This window comes from Equus asinus, chromosome 8 (assembly GCF_041296235.1).
Source record: "Equus asinus isolate D_3611 breed Donkey chromosome 8, EquAss-T2T_v2, whole genome shotgun sequence".
Taxonomy (NCBI): domain Eukaryota; kingdom Metazoa; phylum Chordata; class Mammalia; order Perissodactyla; family Equidae; genus Equus; species Equus asinus.
In genome coordinates, this window is record NC_091797.1 from 45946021 (window position 1) to 45970641 (window position 24621).

Consider the following 24621-nt stretch of genomic DNA (forward strand, 5'->3'; position numbering starts at 1 on the left):
GTCCACACCCCCATTCTACCCCTGGCAACCACTAATCTATTTTTTGTCTCTAGATTTGCCTATTCTGGACAATTCAAATAAATAGAATTACACAATACATGGCTTTTTGTGTCTGGCTTCTTTCACTTCGCGTGATTTTTTGAGATTCATCTGTGTTGTAGTATGTATTCCTTTTTATTACCTGTTTTTCCATTGTGTAGATATACACATTTTATTGATCCATTAATCAATTGATGGGCATTTGGGTTGTTTCCCCTTTTTGGCTATTATGAATAATTGAAATGAAAGCTCATGGCCACGTTTTTGTGTGGCCATATGTTTTTCGTTCTTTTGGGTGGAAGCCTAGGAGCAGAATTGCTGGGTTAGACAGAATCTCTATGAGAATCTGCCAAACTGTTTCCAAAGGGCAATGTATGTTTCTTCCTGTCTCTCTACTTCCTCACCAACACTTATCATCTGCGTTTTTAAATTATAGCCATCATAGTGGATGTGAAGTGGTATCATTGTAGTTTTGATTTGTGTTTCGCTCTTGACTAATGACGTTGAACTTCTATTCTTCATGTGGTACTGATCATTCATGTATCTTCTTTGGAGAAATGTCTATTCAAGGCCTTTGACCATTTAAAATTGGGTTATTTGTTGCTATTGAGTTTTAAAAGTTTTTTATGTATTCTTGTTACAAGGTCCTTATCAGATATGTGATATGCAAATATTTTCTCTGGTGTTGTCTTTTCACTTTCTTGATGTTGTCATTTGCAGTGCAAAAGTTTTTTATTTTGATAGCCGAATTGATCAATTTTTTCTTTTTTCACTTGGTGTGGTGTCTAAGAAATCAATGGCTGATCCAAAGTCACAAAGATTTATTCCTATTTTTTTTAATGTAAATGAGCCAAAGGTGGCCTCTGTGTGTTGGTCTCTAGTTTGCTTATTTCTTTATAGCAGGCTGAGATCCATTAGCTCAAAAGCTGGTGGCACCAAACTCAAATTTTTCCACATCCAGTTGTTTTAAGTATAGCCTAAACAAGCAGAATTTAGTCATATGAGCCTACTTTGCATACCCCATGAAACTGCCCGACACCTGTTCACCGCAGATAAGCCTTGATCCTGTGAAGACCCCAAATTCTGCTATCCTTTGAACTCTCTGACACAGAGATTCGCTACTCTGCTGCTGAAAACATCAGAGATGCATGAGCCCCTCTTCAATCCTCCTCTCCCTTGGAAGTTCCTTTGCTCTTCTCCCCTGTGATTGGTGGCCCCAAGCCTTTGGATAGTCTCAAAGCATGAAAAGTTTCCCTCTCATGTAGCTGTCAGTGTCTCCGAAGTAAAGCTTTTGCGTACTACTGCCATCTTGTGGTCATGTCTTATCTTTTTCCTTGATCAGCTCCGAAATCCTCGAACTCACTCCTTACAGTTTTCTTGTAAAAGTTTTACAGTTTTAATATTATATTTAGGTCTATGGTTCATTTTAAGTTAATTTCTGTATGTGATATGGGGTAGGGGTACAATTTCATCCTTTTGGATGTTGCTATTTAGTGGTCCCACCACCATTTGTTGAAAAGACTGTTCTATAAATGGTCTTGGCACCCTTGTTGAAAGTCAACTGACCATACACACATGTGTTTATTCAAGGGTTTATTTCAAAGGACTCTCGATTCTATTCCTTTGATTTATATACCTCTCCTCATGCCAGTACCACATTGTCTTGATTATTGTAGCTTTGTAGTAAGTTTTGAAATTGGGAAGTATGGGTCCTCCAACTTTGTTTTTTTTTTCAAAATTCCTTTACTATTCTGTGTCCTTGGTATTTCCATAAAGATTCTAGGATTTGCTTATCAATTTCTGGTTTTTGGATAAGGATTGCACTAAACCTGTAAATCAATTTGGGGAGTATTTCCATCTTAACAATTTTAAGTCTTCTGATCCATGAACATGAAATATCTTTCTCTTTATTTAAATCTTCAATTTCTTTAAACAATGTTTTGTAGTTTTCAGTGTACAAATCTTACACTTTTTCTGTGGAATTTATTCCTAAGTATTTTATTCTTTTTGATGGTATTCTGAATGGAATTATTTTCATAATCTTTTATGCATTATTTGTTGCTGGCATGTAGAAATGCAATTGCTTTTTGTTACTGATCTTGTATCTGCAACTTTGCTGAACTTGTCCATTAACTCTAGAATCTTTTTAGCGAATTTTTTAGGGTTTTCCATATACAAGATTGTGTTGTCTGCAAATAGTTTTACTCTTCCTTTCCAATCTTTGATGCCTTTTATTTATTTCTTCAGCCTTATTTGCCTGAGTAGAGCTTCGAGTAAAATGTCAAATGGAAGTGGTGAGAGAAGACATCCTTGTCTTGTTTCTGATCTTAGGGGAAAGCATCTAGTCTTTCACCATTAAGTATAGTGTTAGCTATGGGTTTTTCGTAGATATCCTTTATCGGGTTGAAGAAATTCTCTCTGTTCTTAGTTTGTGGAGAGGTTTTTTTTTCCCTAAATCATCAAGGGGTGTTGGATTTTTGTCAAAGGTTCTTTCTGTATCCCGAGATGATTATGTGGTTTTTATCACTTAGTCTTTAATATGGTATATTACATTAATTGATTTTCAGATATTAAATCAATCTTGCATTCCTACAATAAATCCTGCTTGGTCTGGAAGAGCTTATGAAGGATTGATATTAATTTTTCTCTAAACGTTTGGTAGAATTCACCAGTGAAGCCATCTGAGCCTGGGTTTTTCTTGTAGAAAGATTTTTAATTACTAATTCAATCGCTTTACCTGTCATAGGTTTATTCAGGTTTTTAATTTTTTCATGAGTCAGTTTTGGCAATTTGTGTTCCTCCAGGAATTTTCCCACTTTACCTAAATTATCTTATTTGTTGGCATATAGTTGTTCATGGAATTCCCTTATAATCCTTTCAATATTTGTAGAATTGGTGGTAATGTCTCCTCTTTCATTTCTGACTCTCGTGATCTGTGTTTTCTCTTTATCTTGGTCAGTCTACCTAAAGGTTTGTCAGTTTTGCTTATCTTTTCAACAAACCAATTTTTGGTTTCATTGGTTTTTCTATTGGTTTTGTTTTCTGCGTCATTATTTCCACTGTAATTATTAATTATTTTCTTCCTGCTACTTGCCTTGGGTTTAGTTTTCTCTTCTTTTTCTACATCTAAAGTTGAAAGTTTAGATTATTGATTTAAGATCTTTCTTCCTTCCCAATATAGCCATTTAAAACAATACTTATGTCCTGCTTTAGCTGCGTATCATGTCTCATAATTCTCTCCCCACTAAAGATATGTGCTATGCTGACTTTTGTAATATTTTTCTCACTTTTCTAAAGAATACACTTTAGTTGCCTGTTTGGGAAAATTATTTGAATGGAATCACATTGCATATATTTGCTGTATGTGTGTAGTTTGTCCTTTTTACCCAACATTATGTTTGGATACTTGTGTATGTTTTTACAAGCAGTGTTAAACTGGTTCATTTACATTTTTATATTATATTCTGTAGCATGATATTCTACATAATGATTTTTTATTTATTTACATAATATATAGTTTATCATTTTATTGTTGATGGATGTTTGGGTTGCTTGCAATTTGGAGCTGATGTGAATAATGCTGTGATGTATATCCTTGTAAATATATCTTGGAGAACATATGCACACATTTCTCTAGTGTTGAGTCTTAGCTAAACGTAGGATTGCTAGGTTGTAGTATATGTGTGTTTTCTATTTTTCTAGAGAATGTGACACTGTTTTCCAATGTGATGGAACTACTGGTAATGCATGAGAGTTTCCATTACTCCCCCTAAACACTTGGTATTTTCAGTTGTTTTAATTTTAGTCACTCAGGTGGTTGTAGTAGTATCTCAGTGTTGTTTTAATTTTCGTTTCCTCAATTACTGTGAGGTGGAACCCTCTTTATGTGTTCATTGACCGTTTGTATAGTCTCTTTTGTGAAGTGCCCATTCAAAGCTTTTGCCCACTTTTCTTGTAGGTTGTCTGTCTTTTTATTATTGAATGATAGAAGTCCTTATATTCTGCATAAAGTCCTTTGTTATATGTGTGTTGCACATATCCTATTTGGGGGGCTTTTTTTCCCACTCTTTTATCGTCCTTTGGATGAGCATGTTATTCTTTTAATATAGTCTACAATACAAATAATTTTCTTTTGGGGTAGTGTTTTTCTGTGTTTTGTTGAAAAAATCCACCCTACCCTAAGATCATGAAGATATTCTCCTATATTATCTTTCAAAAGCTTTACAGTTTGCCTTTTAAATGTAGATCTTTAATCTGCCTGGAATTGATTTTTGTCTATGATATAGGCAGGGGTCCAATTTATTTTTCCAATATGTATTCCCAGTTATCCCAGAAAAATTTATGGAAAAGTTCATCCTTTTCCTACTGATCTACGATGTTACTTATCAAGTGTTAATGCATATGTGAGTTTGTTTCCAGTCCTCTATTCTGTTTCCTTGATTTATTTATCTATCACTGAGCCAATTGTACACTATCTTAATTATTATAACTTTACAATAATTAATAATTATATTTATTATTTATATATAAAAATTGTATAATATTATTGTTATTTTAAAATATAAATATATTTATTATATAATAAATATATAAGATATAATATATAAAACATGTTTATTATATAGAATAATTAATAATTATATAATAATAACTTTACAATAATTAATAATTAATTAACTTTACAATAATTTCCTTATCATGTCCTTCTTCAAGAATGTTTTATCTCTTTTTGGCCTTTTGTATTTCCAGATAAATTTTAGAATAAGTTTTTATACTGTGAACAAAACAAAACAAAAACAAACTCCCCCACAAAAATCTTCCTGGGAATTTGATTGGGATTCTATTGTATCTATAAATCAATTTGGAATGAATTGACATGTTTATAAAATTGAGCTTCCCGTCAATGAACAAAATACAACTTCCCACTTACTGACCTACTTAATGTCTCTCAATAGAGCTTTATAATTTTCTCCATAGATATCTTCACATCTTTTGTTAGATTTATTCTTACATATTCATATTTTATGCTATTGTAATTGGTATCTTTTAAGAAATTTTATTTTCTTATTGTTTGTTGCTCGTATGAGAATAAATTATTTTTAAACTATTGATTATATATCCAACAATTCTGCTTAACTCTTGTAGATTCTTGTACTTTATTTGTAGGTTCTTTTGGATGTTTTATGTATACAATCTAATTGTCTTCAAATAAGGAAAGCCTTTTCTTCTTCGTTTCCAGCTCTTATATCTTTGATTTCTTTTTCTTGCCTTAATGTTATGGGTAGGTCTCCCAGTACAATGTTGAACAGAAGTGATAATTGCAGGCATCCTTACCTTTTCCCCAATGTCAAAGGGAAAGCTTCAATGTGTCACCATTACGGATATTTGCTGTAGGTTTGGTTTGGTTTTGTTTTACATACCCTTTCTCAGGTAAGGGATTTTCCTATTTTGCTATGAGTGTTTGTTGTGAATGGATGTAATTGTCTTAAACTCTTTTTCTGGATCCATTGAGATGATTGTATGATTTTTCTCCTTGAATCTGTTTCTCTGGACAGTTACCTTAATTTTTTTTAATCTCAAATTAACTTTGCATTTCTGGAATGAAACTTGGTTATGATGTTTTATCTTTTTTATATATTGCTGGTTTGGACTTGTGAATATTTTTGTTAGAATTTTTGCATCTATGTTTGTGAGTAAAATTAGCCTATAAAGATCCTTTCTCACACTGTCTCAAAGATGAAGGTAGCTTCACACAATGAGTTGGGGGGATTGTTTCTTCCTTTTTGCTTATCTGAAAATTTCCTATAAGATGGAAATGGTTTCTTCATTTAAAGGTAAGTAGAACTGATACAACGTTTTCTGGGCCTAGAGTTTTCTTTTGGGGAAAAATTGAGACCACCAATCATTATCTTTAGTGATAGAATAGTATTCAGGTTTGCTATTTCTTCTTAAATTCTTTCGGTATATTGTATTTTTGTAGGAATGTATCCATTTCATCTGAGTTTTAAATATTGAAATAAGGTTAATATCCACTTTTATTTTTAATGTATGTAGAATCTGTAATTCTGTTTTCATTCCCAATATTAGCTTTTATGTCTTTTCTCTTATTTTTCTTACCAATTGTGCTAGAGATTTGTCAGTTTTATTAGTCTTATCAGAGAACCGCCTTTGTCTTTGTTGATCCTATCTAATATACATAGAGTTTCTGTTTTATTAATATTTATCCTTACATTCTTTCCACTTTCTTTGGATCATTTTATTGTTCTTTAACATTCTTGAGATGGAAGCTTAGCTCATTATTTTTTAGCCTTTCTTTGTTAATATTCGCATCTAAGGCTATATCTCTCTCTAAGTACTGCTCACCTGCATACTATACATTTTGACCTGTCAGATCTCATAACATTCAGTACAAAATATTTTCTAATTTCCATTATGGTTTATTTTTGACCCAAATATATAGAGATTGTACACATTTTTTGGTTTTTGATTTCTAACTTAATTGTACTGTTGTCAGATAACGTATTCTTTATGATTTCAATACCTTGAAACTTGGTAAGATTTGCTTTATGGCTCAATATAGATGATCAAGTTTTGTAAAGGTTTTGGATGCTCTTGAAAAAAATGTGCATTCTACAGTCGCTGAGCAGCTGTTTTTATATATATGGTTATATATGTATGTATATATATATGTGGTGCAGTTTGTTTTTCATGTGGTTCAAATCTTTGATATTATTACTTTTTGGTCTATTATTGTTTATTATTTTATCTTTTCTGTTTATTTTTGTAAAAATACTCTCCTCAAGAGCTTGTTTTGATGATCAGTGAGATGCTGATTAAATAAGACTTGGAAAACCATAAAGTTCTATGGGAATATAGAGTATATCCTAATATAAAAATGAAGGAGCTCATTATTTTTAAGTTTATAAAATGGCAAGAGTAGAAACATTGGCTCTGTATAATAAATTGAACTAAACGAAACTGCCTTTTTTGTAGATCAAAAACTGTCAATTATGGGCAATTTCATGTCATTCAACACAACATTTTGAAGACAAAAAATGTCTTATAAAATTGCCATAAGAGTAACAATAAATGTTGTGTGTTTTGCTGATTGAGTATCTTATTCTGTTGCCAAAGCATCAGGCTTTAACAACAGGAAGGAAAAATTAAAATTGCTCATAAAGCCACCCTGGACCCTCAGCTGTGACCAGAGAGAACAGTTTGGTTCTGCACAACATACTTTCCAGAACTTCTCTCCATCACAATTTCCACCTTCCTTTCTCCTTTTTTCTTTCTTTGTATGTCTTGCTTCTGTTTTCCTTTAAGGAGCTCACTCTTCTATTTTGAATGTTCTTTATTCTCTTCCTCGTTTATCTGGCCATATTTTAAAACATTAAATTTTATGTTTTTTGTATTTATTAAGTAAATGAATACAAATTTTAAAACAAGGTAACAATATTTACTTTTCAAAGAGACTTTATTGTTTAGAAAAGTTTTAGATTTACCAAAAAACTGAGAGGCTAATAGTTTTCATAGACACCACACCCAGTTTCCCCTATTATTAACATTTACATTAACGTGACATATTTGTTACAATTAATAAACCAATGTTGATACATTACTGTGAATTAAAGTTCCTAGTTTATTCAGATCTCCTTAGTTTTGCCTAATGTCTTTTTTTGTTCCAGGATCACATCTGAGATACCACATTGCATTTAGTCATCATTTCTCCGTAGGTACCTCTTGTCTGGGACAGTTTCTCAGGCTTTCCTTGATTTTGATGACCTTGATAGTTTCAAGGAGTACTGATCTCTCTATTGGAATTTGTCTGATGCTTTTCTCATGATTAAACTGGATTATGGGTTTTAAGGAGGAAGACCACAGAGGTGAAGTGGCATTTTCATTACATCACATCAAGGTTACATATTAACATAATTTATCACTGCTGGTGTTGACCTTGATCACCTGGATGAGGTAGTGTTTGCTACGTTTCTGCACTGTAAAATTAGTCTCTCCCTGGCTCTTTCCATAATATATTCTTTGAAAGGAAGTCGCTGTGTGCAGCCCTCATTTAAGGGTGATAATTTATGTTCCTCCTCCTTGAGGGCTGAGTATATACATAAATTACTTGAAATTATTCTGCAAGAGGGATTTGTCTCTTTCCTCCCATTTATTTATTTATTCAATCATTTATTTATACCAACATGGCCCTATGGATATTTATTTTATGCTTTGGGTTATAATGCAGCACTACTTAATTTTTTGCAGAATGTTCCAGCTTTGGCCATTGAGAGCTCTTTCAGTTGGCATCCTTATCTGTTTGACAGAGCCCTATCAATACAGCTGTTTGAGAGTTTTGGGTTGGGTTTTTTTTTGTCTTTTTGGTTTTTTTTTTTTTTTGCACTTATTTACTCTCTGGTCCTACAAGATGCTCCAGACCCATCTTGCATATTTCCTTTCCCAGTCCTAGAATCAGCCATTTCTCTCCAAGAAGCCGTAGTTTCTTTTTTGGAGAATAACATTAGACATCAAGATCTGGCTGCTTGTTGCTATGTGTATTGTTGCTTCTGGGCCCTCTCAGCTGACTGAGAAAGGAGATAAATCTGTGTACACTAATCAGTATATTATGCATATCTATAAATATTTCTATGTATATTCATTAGTATCTATATCAAGGTAAACATGAATTCATACTGATGTCTCCAACTCTAATCTATTACCACATGGATCATCCTAGCCTCCTTCCCTTGCTGATCTCTAGATTCCCACTCCAACAGTAGGAAACCTGGCTCTCACCATTGCCATCCATTTATTTAATTGTGCAATTCCAGTATACATGTATGGAAGTATCAGAATTGTTAACCCATACCTCTATGCAAAACAACTTTGTCAACAAGAGTAGAATACTCATGTGCAGTTCCTTTTGCCTTGAGTCTTGTGGACACCATTCATTTCCGAAGATATTCGGCCAGCACCTTCTCTCCTCACCCACTTCAGTTAGGTTGTTTCATACATTTGTAGTAGTTAGATTCTCTTGTCAGTCTACATTCTTTCCTGGGATCCCTCAATCTCCAAAATGATTTTTTTTTTCTTGTTCTTAGTTCCTCAGAGCCCTTTTTTTTTTACTTCTAGGTTTGAATAAGTGTGGACGTTACTACTTTTATATATTTTACCTGTAACAACTTCAGTATATTTTCTAACTAATGGATAAAGTCATCCTTTGTCTGCATCTTTTATCTCATACTTAAATGCTGCCCTTTCCTCTCTAGTATTTTGAGTTTTGATGAACAAACCTACACTCCAATCATGCTTCATCTTTCTCCTAAATCTTCATCTCTCCAGAATAAAATAGAGTTCTAATTTTTAGGCTCTCATTTGAAAGCCCTTACTTCCATCTCATTTCTTGGGACCTCTTCCAACTCTGGTATGTTTTTCTTCATGGGTGGGGAGCCAAAACTACACAGTACCTCAAGCTGTGGACACTGAGTGGTTTTGAGGAAGGGCAGGATCACAAGTTTAGTTTTGTTTCCAGTGTCCTTTCTGGTCATGCTCAGTGTTTTCTGGGCCTTTTGTAGTGAAACATGCAACATGGTGTCTTAAGGGAACAGTCTGAGCTGATCCTTCTTTATTGAACAGTTTAGAACCCATTATCTTAAAAGTGCAATTGGAATTGTTTTTTCCTAGATGTTCCTTTACATTTGTCTTCACTGATGCTCCTTTGCCAAAACTTTGCCTATTCTTACAGGCCCCTGAAAACTTGTTGTCTTTTAATTTCACATTTTGATTTCTGGAAGAGCTTTAAGGCCATTTGCAATCTTGAAGGTTTCACTTTATTGGTTCCACAAAGATTCACTGAGTACCTAAGGGAAAATGCAGTGATAAATGAGACAGAGAAGTCTCTTCTCTCATGAAGGTCACAGCCTAATGTTCTGCTAGATCATTTGTTCCCAAAGCATTTTGAGTATGAGACCTCCTTTTTAAATTACTTTTTGGATGGGCCCCCATTCAGTGGTAACGTTTTTAATGGCTGGTCATTGGGAAAAAATGTGGATATGAAGTTGGTTCCTCTATGGATTGGGAACTGCTATTCCAGATAATTTATGAAAGAATTAAGCTCCCGTCCAGAACTGGTCAATAGATTAAAAATTCTACTGTTCATGGTTCCCCATAAATGGCAATCTCATAAAGATACACACACAACATACATTCACCCCAAGTTCTATGGAATTCATTTGTTTCATGGAATTTTGGCATTATTTATTTATTTATTTTTATCTGATAAAGTGTAGTTTGGCTTATTTGTTTTTGTTTTGGGGTTTTTGTTTATTTTTTATTGGGGTAACATTGGTTTTTTAACATTATGTAAATCTCAGGTGTACATCGTTATATTTCAATTTCTGTGTAGATTACATCATATTCACCACCCAAAGACTAATTACAATCCATCACCATACACATGTACCTAGTCACTCCTTTTGACCTCTTTCCTCCCTGCTTCCCTTCTAGTAATCACCAATCCAATCTCTGTCTCTGTATGATTGTTGTTGTATTTATCTTCTACTTACAAGTGAGATCATATGGTATTTGGCTCTCTCCCTCTGACTTGTTTCACTTAGCATAATACCTTCAAGAACCATCCATGTTGTCACAAATGGTTGAATTTCATTGTTTCTTATGGCTGAGTAGTATTCCATTGTGTTATATAACCTATCTTCTTTATCCGTTTGTCCCTTGATGGGCACCTAGGTTGCTTCCAAGTCTTGGCTATTGTGAGGTGATTGTAGCTTTGATTTGCATTTCCCTGATAGTTAATGATGTTGAACATCTTTTCATATGCCTGTTGGCCATCTGTATATCCTCTTTGGAGAAATGTCTGTTCAGATCTTTTGCCCATTTTTTAATCGGGTTGTTGTTTTTTGTTGTTGTTGAGTTGTATGAGTTCTTCATATATTTTGAATATAAACCCCTTATCAGATACATGGTTTGCAAATATCTTCTCCTAATTGTTAGGGTGTCTTTTCATTTTGTTGATGGTTTCCTTTGTTGTGCAAAAGCTTTTTAGTTTGATGTAGTCCCATTTTTTAATTTTTCCTATTGTTTCCCTTGCCCGATCAGGCACAGTATTTGAAAATATGCTACCAAGACCAATGTTGAAGAACATACCGCTTATGTCTTCTCCTAGAAGTTTCACGGTTTCAGGTCTTACATTCAAGTCTTTAATCCATTTTGAATAAATTTTTGTGTGTGGTGTAAGGTAATGGTCTACTTTTATTCTTTTGCATGTGACTGTCCTGCTTTTCCAGCACCATTTATTGAAGAGTCTTTCCTTTCTCCATTGTATATTCTTGGTTCTCTTATTGAAAATCAGCTGTCCGTAGATGCATGGGTTTATTTCTCGGCTCTCAATTCTGTTCCATTGATCTGTGTGTCTGTTTTTGTGCCAGAACCATGCTGTTTTGGTTATTATAGCTTTGTAGTATATTTTGAAATCAGGATTTCAGCATTGTTCTTTTTTCTCAGGGTTCCATTTTCTATTTGGCATCTTTAGTTGTTCCATATAAATTTTAGGATTCTTTGTTCTATTTTTGTGAGAAATGTTGTTGGAACTTTGATAGGGATTACTTTAGGAAGTATGGACATTTTAACTACGTTAATTCTTCCAATCCAGGAGCATGAAATATCTTTCCATTCCTTTATGTCATCTTCGATTTCTTTCAACAGTGTTTTATAGTTTTCAGTATACAGATCTTTCACCTCTTTGGTTAAGTTTATTCATGGATATTTTATTCTTTTTGTTGCAAATGTAGATGGGATTGTATTATTAAATTCTCTTTCTGCTACTTCATTGTTAGTATATAGAAACACAGCAAACTTTTGTATGTTGATTTTGTATCTTGAAACTTTACCATCTTCATTTATTATTTCTAAAAGTTGTTTGGTGGATTCTTTAGGGTTTTCTATATGTAAAAACATGTCATCTGCAAATAGTGGCAGTTTTGCTTCTTCCTTTCCAATTTGGATCCCTTTTATTTCTTCTTTTTGCCTGATTGCTCTGGCTACCACTTCCAATACTGTGTTAAATAAGAGTTGTGAACTTGGGCATCCATGTCTGGTTCCTGTTCCTAGAGGGATAGCTTTCAGTTTTTCTCCATTGAGACTGAGACTATCTGTGTGTTTGTCATATAAGGCCTTTATTAGGTTGAGGTACTTTCCTTCTATACTCATTTTATTTGGAGTTTTTATCATAAATGGATGCTGTATCTTGTCAAATGCTTTCTCTGCATCTATTGAGATGATCATGTGATTTGTATTCTTCATTTTGTTAATGTGGTGTATCACATTGATTGATTTGTGGATGTTGAACCATCCCTGCATCCCTGGAATAAATCCCACTTGATCATGGTGTGTGATCTTTTTAATGTAATATTGTACTTGATTTGCTAATATTTTGTTGAGGAGTTTTGCATTGATGTTCATCAGTGATATTGGCCTGTAATTTTCTTTTTTTGCATTGTCCTTGTCTGGTTTTGGTATCAGGATAATGTTGGCTTTGTAAAATGAGTTAGGAAGCATCCCCTCCTCTTCAATTTTTGGGAAGAGTTTAAGAAGGATAGGTGTTAAGTCCTCTTTGAATGTTTGGGAGAATTCACCAGGGATGCTGTCTGGTCCTGGACTTTTATTTTTGGGAGGTTTTTGATAACTATTTTGATCTCCTTACTGGTAATTGGTCTATTCAAGTTCTCTATTACTTCTTGATTCAGTTTTGGAAGGTTGTATGTTTCTAAGAATTTATCCATTTCTTCTAGGTTATCCAATTTGTTGGTGTATAGCTTTTCATAGTATTCTCTTATAATCTTTTATTTATGAGATGTCAGTTGTAATTTATTGTCTTTCATGTCTGATTTTATTTATTTGAGACTTCTCTCTTTTTTCTTGGTGAGTCTAGCTAAAGGTTTGTCAATTTTGGTTATCTTTTCAAAGAACCAGCTCTTGGTTTTATTGATTTTTTCCTTTTTTTTAAGTCTTTATTTCATATATTTCTGTTCTGATTTTTATTATTTCCTTTCTTCTACTGATTTGGGGCTTTGTTTGTCCTTATTTTCCAGTTCCTTTAAGTGTACTGTTAGATTGTTTTAGATTTTTCTTGTTTGTTAAGATAGGCCTGTAATGCTGTAAACTTCACTCTTAGAACCGCTTTTGCTGTACCCCATAAATTTTTTCATGTCATATTTTCATGTTCATTTGTCTCTAGGTATTTTTTGTTTTCTCCTTTGATTTCTTCATTGACCCAATCATTGTCCAGTAGCATTTTGTTTAATCTCCATATGTTTCTGGCTTTTCTGATTTTCTTCTTGTAGTTGATTTCTATTCATACTGCCACGGTCAGAAAAGATAATCGATATTATTTCAATCTTCCTAAATTTATTAAACTTGTTTTGTGGCCTAATATGTGATCAATTCCAGAGAATGTTCCAAGTGCATTTGAAAAGAATGTGTATTCTGGAGTTTTTGGATGGAATGTTCTGTATATATCTACTAAGTCCATTTGGTCTAATGTGTCATTTAAGGCCAATGTTTCATTATTGATCTTCTGTTTGGATGGTCTATCCATTGATGTAAGTGGAGTGGTAAAGTCTCCCTACTATTATTGTGTTGCTGTCTATTTCTCCTTTTCTGTCTGTGAATAATTGCTTTATATATTTAGGTGCTTCTATGTTGGGTGCATAGATATTTACAAGAGTTATATCCTCTTGTTGGATTGTTCCCTTTAACATTATGTAGTGCCCTTCTTTGTCTTCTGTTACAATTTTTGTGTCTATTTTATCTGATAAAAAAATATAAGTATTGCTACCTCAGGTTTCTTTGCATTATCATTTGCATGGAGTATCTTTTTCCATCCTTTCACTTCCAGTTTGTGAGTGTCTTTAGGTCTGAAGTGTGTCTTTTGTATGCAGCTTATATATGGGTTTCTTTTTTTATACAATCAGCACCCTATGGCTTTGATTGGAGCATTTAGTCTATTGACATTTAAATTAGCTATTGATAAGTATGTACTTATTGCCATTTTGTTACTTTTTTTTCTGAGTGTTTTAGTAGTTCTTCTCTCTTCCTTTCTTCTTCTCTTGCTCTCTTCCTTTGTGGTTTGATGGCTTTCTTTAGTAGTATGTTTTGGTTCTTTTCTGTTATTTTTGTGTGTATTTATTATAGGTTTCTAGTTTGTGATTACCAGGAGGTTCATATATAGTAACCTACATATATAGCAATCTGTATTACATTGATGTTCTCTTTAGTTTGATCTCTTTCTAAAAGCTCTACTCTTTTGCTCCCCTCATCCCACATTTTGTTTTTGATATCATATCTAACCTCTTTTGTGTGTGTTTGTGTATCCATTACCCTCTTATCATAGTAATTTTAGTACTTTTGTCTTTTGACCTTCGTATTATCTTCATAGGTGGTTGATCTGCTACTTTTACTGTATTTTTGCCTTTACCGGTGATTTTCTTGCTTTAAAAAAAATAATTTTCTTACTCCTATTTGCGATCTTCTCTTTCCCACTTAAATGAGTCCATTTAGCATTTCTTGTAAGACTGGTTTTTGGTGATAAACTCTTTTAATTTATGCTTTTCTGAGAAACTCTTTCTCTCTCCTTCCATTCCGAATGACAACCTTGCTGGGTCGAGTATTCTTTGCTGTAGGTTTTTTCCTTTCAGCACTTTAAATATATCATACCACTCCCTTGTAGCCTGTAAGGTTTCTGCTGAGAACTCAGCTGATAGCCTTGTTGGGTTTCCTTTGTGTGTAACTTGTTGCCTTTCTCTTGCAGCATTTAGGATTCTCCTTTTATCTTTAGTTCTTAACATTTTAATTATAATGTCTTGGTGTGGGCCTCTTTGTGTTTATCTTGTTTGGTGCTCTCTGTGCTTCCTTGTACCTGGATGTCTGTTTCCTTCCTTAGGTTGGGAAAGTTTTCAGCTATTATTTCTTCAAATAGATTCTCTGCCCCTTTGGCTCTCTCTTCTCCTTCTGGGACATCTATAATACAAATGTTAGTGCACTTGATGTTGTCCCAGAGGTCCCTTAGATTGTTCTTTTTAATTCTTTTTTCTTTTACCTTCTCAGCTTGGTTTATTTCCTCTAGTCTTTCATCCAGCTCGCTGATCCATTCTTCTGTATCATCTACTCTGCTATTGAGTCATTCTAGTGAATTTTTCATTTCCACGATTGTATTCTTCATTTCTGATTGGTTCTTTTTTATATTTTCCAACTCTTTGTGGACATTCTCACTGAGTTCATCCATTCTTCTCCTGAGATCAGTGAGCATCCTTATCACTTTTTGTTTGAACTCTTTGTCAGGTAGATTGTTTATTTTGGTTTCGTTTACTTCTTTTTCTAGGGTTTTGTCCTGTTCTTTTTCTTGGAACATATTCCTTTGCCTCCTCATTTTGCCTCTTTCTCTGGGCTTGTATCAATGTATTAGGTAGGTCAACTATGTCTCCTAATCGTGGAGAGGTGGCCTTATGTAAGGGATGCCTTATGAGGCCCAGCAGTGTGCTTCCCTTTCATCACCAGTTCCAAATGTTCCAGGGGTGTCCCCTGCGTGGGCTACATGTGTCCTTCTGTTGTGGCAGGGTTTCTCTTGCTGCAGGTGTCCAGGGAGGCTAGACTCTCCCCTGGCTGGCTTGTTGTAATGTTCACCTGCATGTGGCTGCTATGGACTCTTCAGTCACATTATCAGGTGTGGGGAGTTGGCTGCAAGGTCTAGTAGCACATTCCTGTTTGCAATTTTTCTGTTAAGTGAGTGGGCCCCCAGCATGGCTTGTTACTAGGCTCAGGGGCTTACAATTGCTGTAGGCCTCCAGCCTGCAAGGCTCTTGTCAGCTCTCTCAGGATTGGAGCTGAATGGGGCTGGCCCCAGACATGGTAACACCCAATTGTTTCAGGCTTTGGAGGGCGGGGGCTGATCTTCTATGAGGTTATTTGAGAAGTATGTCTTCTGCATCTGAGAAGCCACACCACCCACAGGGCCACAATCACCATCAGCATAGTCCTGCCCTGTGCACATGCCCTGACCCAGACCCAGTCACCCGACTGCAGAGGCCCCATACACTCTGCCACTGCCCCCCCCCACACCACCCGCTTTTTGTGCACACCCTGCCCCACAGAAGTGGACCCACTCACCCAGCTTCAGAAGATGCAGACACCCAGCCTATTAGGCCCACAAGTTGTCTGAGGGATTGCTGTTGGGTGGGACCGGTCCCTAGGGTGGGCTGCCTGCCCTGGCTGAGCTGCATTAAATCAACACTCTAGTGGGTGAGGCAGACCCTGGGCTAACAGGCCAGTGGAAGAACTCAATGGTGTCTGCTAACGTCTGTGTCAGCATGCCTGTACTAGGTCACAGTAATGGCTGCTGCCAATGTCTCTGTCCCTGGAGAGACCTCATTTCTCTCTGAGATGCACCTAGAGCCTGTCAGGTGAGTCTCTTTTCACCAAAGGACTGTATGCTTTTCTTTCTGGTGATTGGGTGAATTTGTGCATGGGCCCTTTAAGAGATGACTTTTTTCCCCTTATGTCCCATAGCTTTTCTAGGGGTGTTCCCTGTTGTTGTTAGTAGCCAGAAAAGCCAGATGTTATGATACTTGTCTCAGTTGTGCAGAGTCCAAGAGCTACTTATAGCAGTAATGCTCCCCTGCTCAGGTTCCCCACTCCTCCTGGGAAGGCTGCCTACCTTGGGATTGCTCCCAGCTGGCCATGAAGCTCTGCAGCTTGTGAATGTGGCTTTTTTTCTCTCCAGAAAGGAATTTCTGCCTCTTCCACCTCAGTCAGGACTGTCCCTTGTGGTGGGGATTCTTTTTATCCAGTTTTCAGTTCTGTCTCAGGGGTAATTGTTCCAAGAGTAGTTGTAAGTTGGTTGTATCCATGGAAGGAGATAAGTTCAGAGTCCACCTATGCTGCCATTTTGACATGTAATTTTCAAATTTTGGCATTTAAAGTCTATAGAAGTTCTGCCTACCAGTTCTGCCATTATCATATTGTTTTTACCCCCTCAAAGAATTCTAATAGCCTAATTATGCCTGCTGAGGGCCTTTCAAAATTAAGTTGTTTCCTCTCGCTCACCCAGTTGAGATGTTTACTTAAGTGGTGAAATTTCCTGGGCAACTAGTTTATTCTGTAATAAAAAATAGGGGGCTGGCTCAATGGCATAGTGGTTATGTTCGTGCACTCTGCTTTGGGGCCCAGGGTTCAAGGGTTCAGATCACAGGCATAGACCTATATACGACTTATCAAGCCATGCTGTGGCAGCATCCAACATACAAAAATAGAGGAGCGTTGGCACAGATGTTAGCTCAGGGACAATCTTCCCCACCAAAAAATTGAAATAAAATAAAAAGAATTAAAAAATGGGAATTTATATTCAGGGTTTTTTTCAGTTTCCAGATCTTCCCTGAATAAAAACTTATTCCAAGGGAGGATATAGTGTCAGTCTGCCAGTCCTGGAGCTATTCTTTACCCACAAGGGGGTTGCACATATGGTAGCATGGTTCTGCTGTCTTACCTTTGAGTGAACTTTGCTCTCAGCCTAGACCCCAGAGAACCAGTTAGCCTGCCTTGCCTGTTGACTAGGCCATTCTAGATCACGCGGTGAGCTCACCATGCCTGGATTTAGCTTGTTCAGATGCTTCAAGGTGAGCCCTGCTGAGTGCTTCGCAGGGTGGGCCATGGCTCCTAGACTGGTATGTGTGGATATGGGGTAGGGGCCATCACCAGGCTCTGGGCCCCAAGTACTGCCCTCAGGCAAGGTAGGCAGCTGTCTGTGGTTTGCTCTTCCCAACATTGGCATGCCATCTGCAGCAAGTTGCAGACATTGGTGTATGCTGAAGTTTTTTACTTTAATTAAGTTACTTCACTAATTTTTCCCGTTGGTAGTCCCTTGCTGAGTCATGCCAGATGTGCTTTAAGAATTTTATAGTAATAATTTTTTGAGTCCTCTGTTAGAAGTTCCTCAAATTTTTTGGCCTGCCTAATTTCTTCTTTCCATATATTAAATGTATAATTTAGTAAAATTACATAGGCAATACAATTTGAATAAATCTTTTGAATAAATCATTTGAAAATGCAGATAAACAAAAGAAAGAAAATAATTTCATCATCTATTGAGGTACTTTTAACATTTTGGAGTTTTCCTCTAGATTTTTTCATAAAAACTGTATATATTTAAAAATTTTTGTTTTAAATAGAGATTGTACTGTATATACACTTTGGTATCCTTTTTTCTCATTTTATAATTAGGAGCATTTCTCATAGCCTTAACTATTGATCTATAATGAAGGCTAGTATTTAATTGTGTTAATATACATTAATTTATTAAACCAATTTCCTATTGTTGGAACTTTACGTTGTGTCTCATTTTTTATTATAAAATAATTTTGTTATAAATCTGTAACTATTATCTTTGTCACATGCATCTCTATTTCCTTAGGATATATTTCTGGAAGTGGAACTCTTGGGCCTTATGTATGTATCGCTAAATTGCTCTTTAGACAGGTTATATCAATTTACACTACCTTCAAAATGCTTATTTTGCCACATCTTTGCCAACACTGGGGATTACTACTTTTTGAAAACCTTGATCAATTTGACAAGCCAAAAATGTTTCTCATTACTTTAATTTGTATTTCTGTAATTTCTTATGAGGCTGTAAACTTTTTTGTGCACTAATTGTCCATTTGTGTTTCTTCTTTTTTAATTGCTTGCTCATCACTTTTGATCACTTTTCTAAAGGATTGCTTATCTTTTACTTACTGCTTTGTAAGAACCTTTTTTTTAAAAAATAAATTCTCTTTATTTATTTATTTTGGTGAGGAAGATTGTCCCCGAGTTAACATCTGTGCCAGACTTCCTCTATCTCTTATGTGGGATGCCGCCACAACATGGCTTGATGAGCAGTGTATAGGTCCACACCCAAGATCCAAACCAGTGAACACTGGGCCACCGAAGCATAACACATGGACTTAAACACGATGCCATGGGGCCAGCCCCTCTAAGGGTGTTTTATATATTAATAAAGACATTGATGATAGTAGCTATCATATGCTGCAAATATTCCTTTGTGTTTGTTTGCTTTTTTAACTTTGCGCTGGCAGGTTTTGGACTTTCTATAAATAAAAAAGAAATTTTTACTGGAAATCTTTTTCTTTGTAGTTTCTTCCTTTGCTTTTATAACAGAGTACATTTTGATTAATTTCTATTTTCCACTTATAAACAATGTGATACTTACTTTAGAGAAAGGTTTAAAGAAATACAAACACTTAGGTATACCATGAGTCCCTTATTCACTGCTGTTGATTGCTGCTGATTTTGGTTTTCTTACTGGAGCTAAATAGAAAACAGGACCCAATCTTTGGCTTTTAAGTGCATCAACTTTGTTATTTAAAATACAAAGGTTATAAAAAGTTTTCCTTCTGTGGCTGGTGAGCTGCCACACCATTTACTGGCTCTGATATTCCTAGTAAAAGATACCTTACCTTACCTCTGTCTATTCCTCAGCTAATTCCTGAGATCCAATTCCACTAAATGATTTATTTAAAAATTTACCTGCATTAAGGTTCACTCTTTGTCCTATAAAGTCCACTGGGCTTTGACAAATGTATAATGACCTGTCCACCATTACCGTAACATACAGAATAGTTTCACCATCCTAAAAATCTCCTGTGTGTCACCTATTTAACCCTCACCCCACCCCCTGTACTCCCGGTAATCACTCATCTTTTTGCTCTTTCTGTAGTTTTACCTTTTCCAGAATGCTATATAATTGGAATCATATAGTCTGTAGCCTATTCAGACTGGATTTACTTAGTAATATGCATTTAAGGTTCAGCCATGTCTTCTTTCAGATTGATAGCTCATTTCCTTTTTTTAAATAGACTTTATATTTTAGAGCAATTTTAGGTTCACAGCAAAATTGTGCAGAAAGTGCATAGAGTTCTCATATATGCCCTTACCCCACACATCTGGAGCCATCCCCAATATGAACATCTTGCACCAGAGTGATACATTTGTTGCAATTGATGAACCTAAATTGACACATCATTACCCAAAGTCTATAGTTTACATTAGGGTTCACTCTTGGTGTTGTATGTTTGATGGGTTTGGATAAATATATAATGATATGTGTCTACCATTATAGTATCATACACAATAGTTTCACTGGCCTCTGTGCTCTCCTCATTCATTAATTCCTAGTCCCTAACCCCTGGAAACCACAGTTTCCATAGTTTTGCCTTTTTCTAGAATGTCGTATTTTTGGAATTATACAGTATGTAGCCATTTTAGATTGGCTTCTTTCATTTAGTAATTCGCATTTACATTTCATCCATGTCTTTCCATGGCTTGATAGCACTTTTATTTTTAGCACTGAATAATATTCCATTGTCTGGATGTACCACAGTTTATTTAACCACTCACCTAATGAAGGACATCCTGGTTGCTTCCAAGTTTTGCCAATTATGCATAAAGCTGCTATAGACACCTGTGTGCAGGATTTTGTATGGGCTTAAGTTTTCAACTCATTTGGGTAAATACCAAGGAGTACAATTGCTGGATTGTATAGCAAGAGTATGTTTAGTTTTGTAAGAAACTCCCAAACTGTTTTCCAAAGTGGCTGTACCATTTTGCATTCCTACAGCAATAAATGAGAATTCCTGTTGCTCCATGTCCTCACCATTTGATGTTTATCAGTGGTCTGGATTTGGGCCATTCTAATAGGTGTGTAGTGGTATCACATTGTTTTAATATGCAGTTCCCTAATCATATTTGATGTTCAGTGTCTTCATATGCTTGTTTGCCATCTGTATTTTTTCTTTGGTGAATCATCTCTCCAAATCTTTGGCCTATTTTTAAATAGGATTATTTGATTTCTTATTGTTGAGTTTTGAGTTCTTTGTATATTTTGGATAACAGTCCTCTATTAGATATTTTTTGCAAATATTTTCTCCCAGTCTGTGGCTTGTCTTCTCGTTCTCTTTACAGTGACTTTCATAAAGCAGAAGTTTTTACTTTTAATGAAGCCCAGCTTATCAATAATTTCTTTCATGAATCGTATCTTAAGTGTTGTATCTAAAAAGTCATTGCCAAACCCAAGGTCATCTGGATTTTCTCCTATGTTTTCTTCCAGGAGTTTTATAGTTTTACATTGTACATTTAGATCTCTGACCCATTTCGAGTTAAATTTTGTGGAGGGAGTAAGGTCTTTGTCTATATTTCTTCTTTTCTATGTGGATGTCCAGATGTTCCAGCTCCATTTGTTGCAAAGACTATCTTTTCTCCATTATATTGTCTATGCTCCTTTGTCAAAGATCTGTTGACTATATTTGTGTGGATCCATTTCTGGGCTCTCTGTTCTGTTCTAGTGATCTAGTTATTTATTCTTTTGCAACACCAAACTATCTTGATTTATATATTTTTGAAGGTTGATAATAAGTGTTGAAGTTTGGTAGTTTCAATCCTTCAACTTTGTTCTTTTCCTTCAATGTTGTGTTGGTTATTCTGGGTCTTTTGCCTCTCCACATAAGTTTTAGAATCAGTTTGTTGATGTCCACAAGATAACATGCCAGGATTCTGATTGGCTTTGCATTGATTCTATAGATCAAGTTGGGAAGAACTGGCATCTTGATAATATTGTCTTCGTATCTGTGATATGTAGAATCTCTCCATTTACTTAGTTCTTTGATTTCTTTTGCCAGTTTTGTGGTTTTCCTTTTATATATATTTTGTAATATATTTTATTAGAGTTATACCTGAATATTTCACTTTTTTAGTTGTTAATGTAAATGGTATTGTGTTTTTGATCTAAGACACCACTTGTTCATTGCTGGTATACAGGGAAGCAATTGACTTTTCTACATTAACCTTGAATCCTGTAACCTTGCTATAATTGCTCATTATTTGCAGGATTTTTTGGGTCAATTCTCAGATTTTCTCCATAGACAATCATGTCATCTGTGAACAAAGATAGTTTTATTTCTTCTTTTCTAATCAGCATATCTTTATTGTCTTTTCTTGTCTTATTGTATTAGCTTGAATTTCTAATATGATGTTGAAAAGAAGCAGTGAGAAGGAGCATCATTGCTTTGCTCCTGATCTTAGCAGGAAGGCTTCTAGTTTCTTGCCATTAAGTCTGATGTTGGTGTTAAGTTTTTCATAGATGTTCTTTATCAAGTTGAGGAAGTTCCCCTCTATTCCTAGTTTGCTGACAGTTTTTATCATGAATGGGTGTTAGATTTTGTCAAATGCTTTTTCTTCATCTACTGATATGATCATGTGATTTTTCTTCTTTAGATTGTTGATATAATGGATTACATTAATTGATTTTTGAACGTTGAATCAGCCTTGCATACCTAGAAGAAGTCCTATTTCCTTGTGGTATATAACTCTTTTTTCATATTGTTGGATTCAATTTGCTAATATTTGACTGAGGATATTTGCATCTATGTTCATGGGAGATACTGTCCTGTAGTTTTCTTGTAATATCTTTGTCTGGTTTTGGTATTAGGCCTACAGAATAAGTTAGGAAGTATTCCCTTTGCTTTTAGATTGTAGAGAATTGGTATAATTCCATCCTTAAATATTTGGTAGAAGTCACCAGTAAACTCATCTGGGCCTGATGCTTTCTGTTTGGAAGGTTATTTTTTCTTGATTCAATCTATTTAATAGACATAGGCCTATTTAGGCTGTTTCTTCTTGTATGAGTCTTAGCAGATTGTCTTTCAAAGAATTGGTCTTTTCATCTAGGTTATCAGATTTGTGATCATAGAGTTGTTCATAGTATTCCTTTATTTTCCTTTTAATGTCCACAGGTTCTGTAGTATTGTCCCCTCTTTCATTTCTAAGTAATTTGTGTCTTCTCTCTTTTGTTAGTTAACCTGGCTAGAAGCTTATCAATTTTATTGATCTTTTCAGAGAACCAGCTTTTGGTCTTCTTGATTTTTCTCTGATTTCCTTCTTTCAATTTTGTTGATTTCTGCTCTAATTTTTATTATTTCTTTTCTCCTACTTTGTGTTTGCTCTTCTTTTTCTCGTTTCCTAAGGTGGAAGCTTACATTGCTAATTTTAGATCTTCTTTTTTAGTATATACATTCAATGCTATAAATTTCCCTATAAACACTACTTTCATTGCACCCCACAAACTTTGGTAAGTTTTATTTTCACTTTCACATAATTCAAAATATTTAAAAATTTCTCTTGAGATTTCTTCTCTGACCCATGTGTTGTTTAGAAGCATATTGTTTAATCGTCAAGTATTTTGAGATTTTCTAGCTATCTTTCTGTTATTGATTTCTAGCTTAATGCTATTGTGCTCTTAGAGAATATGTAGTGTGATTTCTATTCTTTTAAATTTGTTAAAATTTCTTGAAGTCTGCTTTATTGCACAGACTGTGGTCTATATCAGTGAATACTCCATGTGAGCTTCAAGACAATGTGTATGCTGCTGTTGTTGGATGAAGTAGTGTATAGGTGTCAATTATATACAGTTGATTGACGGTGTTGTTGAGTTCAACCATGTCTTTACTGATTTTCTGCATGCTGGATCTTTCCATTTGTGAGAGAGGGGTGTTGAAGTCTCCAACCATAATAGTGGGTTCGTCTTTTTCTCCTTGTAGTTCTATCACTTTTCGTCTCTTGTGTTTTGGTGCTCTGTTGTTAGGCTCATACACATTAAGGATTGTTATGTCTTCTTGCAATATTGACCCTTTTTTCATTATGTCATGCCCTTCTTTATTCCTTATAATTTTGCTTGCTCTGAAGTCTGCTCTGTTTGAAATTAATATAGCTACTCTCAATTTCTTTTTATTAGTATTAGCATGGTATATCTTTGTCCATTCCTTTACTTTTAATCTGTATGCATCTTTATATTTAAAGTGGGCCTCTTGTAGACAACATATACTTGGGTCTTGTTTTTTTATTCACTCTGACCATCTGTCTTTTAATCGGTGTATTTAGACCTTTGATGCTTAAAGTGTTTATTGATGTAGTTGGATTAATATCTACCATATTTGTTACTATTTTCTATTCATTGTTCCTTTTTTCTCTAGTTTTTTCTGCCCTTTGTGTTTTTTTTTTTTTGAGGAAGATTATCCCTGAGTAACATCTGCCACCAATCCTCCTCTTTTTTGCTGAGGAAGACAGGCCCTGAGCTAACATCCATGCCCATCTTCTTCTACTTTATATGTAGGATGCCTGCCAAAGCGTGGCTTGACAAGCAGTGTGTAGGTCCACACCTGGGATCCAAACCAGCGAACCTCGGGCCACCGAAGCAGAAAGTGTACACTTAATCACTGCACCACCGGGCCGGCCCCTGCTCTTTGTGGTTTTAATTGAGCATTTAATATGATTTTATTTTCTCTCCTTTCTTAGTATATTAATTATAGAATTTTTTATAACTTTTTTTAGTAGTTGCCTTCACGTTTGCATTGTACATTTACAACTAACCCAAGTCCATTTTCACATAACACTATACCATTTCACGAGTAGTGCAAATACCTTATAATAACAAAGTATTCCTACTTCTTCCTTTCCATCCCTTGTATC

General features: G+C 35.1%; 1 protein-coding gene across 8 annotated transcripts in view; it reads left to right on the forward strand.

Annotated features, from left to right (window-relative positions):
- LOC106837858 (cytidine monophosphate-N-acetylneuraminic acid hydroxylase) overlaps window positions 1-24621 on the forward strand; it is a 348449-nt gene that overhangs the window by 241966 nt on the left and 81862 nt on the right. The window contains exon 1 of one of the 8 annotated variants that reach the window (XM_070515548.1): window positions 7730-7768. The exons of the other annotated variants lie outside the window; for them this stretch is intronic. The gene's annotated coding sequence lies outside the window, so the exon portion shown is untranslated. Of the gene's footprint in view, window positions 1-7729; window positions 7769-24621 lie in introns of those variants that run through there. 8 annotated transcript variants of the gene reach the window in all.